Below are 1171 nucleotides of genomic sequence, written 5' to 3'. Positions count from 1 at the left end.
TTTTTTCATTCTTCTGGCAGTCCATGCTATTTTCAGTATTCTTCGACAACACCACAAGTCAAAGGCATCAATTCTTCTTTGGTCTTCCTTATTCATTGTCCAGCTTTCACATGCATATGAGGTGATTGGAAAAACATGGCTTGGGTTAGATGCATCTTAGCTTAACAGCAACAGCTTTGCCTCTTAACACTTTAAAGAGGTCTTTTGCAGCAGATTTATCCAGTGCAATGCAGTATCTGCTTTCTTGACTCCTGCTTCCATGGGTGATGATTGTGGACTCAAGTATAATGAAATTCCTGACAATTTCAATTTTTTCTCTATTTATTGTGACGTTGCTGATTGGGCCAGTTGTGAGGTTTTTGTTTTCTTTATGTTGAGGTGCAATCCATATTGAAGGCTACACTCTTTAATCTCCATCAGTAAATTCTTCAAGTCGTCTTCACTTTCAGCAAGCAGGGTTGTGTCATCTGCATATCACAGGTGGTTAATGAGTCTTCCTCCCATCCTGATGCCATGTTCTTCTTCATATAGTCCAGCTTCTCAAGTTATTTTCTCAGCATACAAATTGAATAAACATGGTGAAAGAGTACAACCCTGATGCATACCCTCCTGATTTTAAACAATGTTTAAAATTGTTCTGTTCAAATTTGTTCAAAATTGTTCTTGTTCTGTTCAAAATGGTTCTGTTCAAATTTGTTCAAAATTATTCTTGTTCTGTTCAAATAACAGCCTCTTGGTCTATGTACAGGTTCCTTATGAGCACAATTAATTTGTTATGATCCACATTGTCAAATGCCTTTGCATCATCAGTAAAAGACAGGTAAGCATATTTCTGGTATTTTTTGCTTTCAGCTAAGATCCATCTGACATTACCAATGATATCCCTAATTCCATGTCCTCTTCTGATTCCAGCTTGAATTTCTGGAAATTCTCTGTCAATGTACTGCTGCAACTATTTTTGAATTATCTTCAGCGGAATTTTACTTGTGTATGATATTAATGATTTTTTTCAATAATTTCCACAGTCTGTTGGATCACTTTTCTTTGGAATGGTCACAAATATGGATCTCTTCCAGTCAGCTGGCCACATAGACAGCTGTCTTCCAAATTTCTTGTCATAATGAGTAAGCAACTCCAGCTTGCATCTGTTTGATGAAACATCTCAATGGGT

This window comes from Orycteropus afer, unplaced genomic scaffold, assembly GCF_000298275.1.
Source record: "Orycteropus afer afer isolate SDZICR_OR568_19922 unplaced genomic scaffold, OryAfe1.0 scaffold00120, whole genome shotgun sequence".
Lineage (NCBI taxonomy): Eukaryota > Metazoa > Chordata > Mammalia > Tubulidentata > Orycteropodidae > Orycteropus > Orycteropus afer.
The sequence above is the reverse complement of the archived record's forward strand: the minus strand, read 5'-3'. Positions refer to the sequence as shown.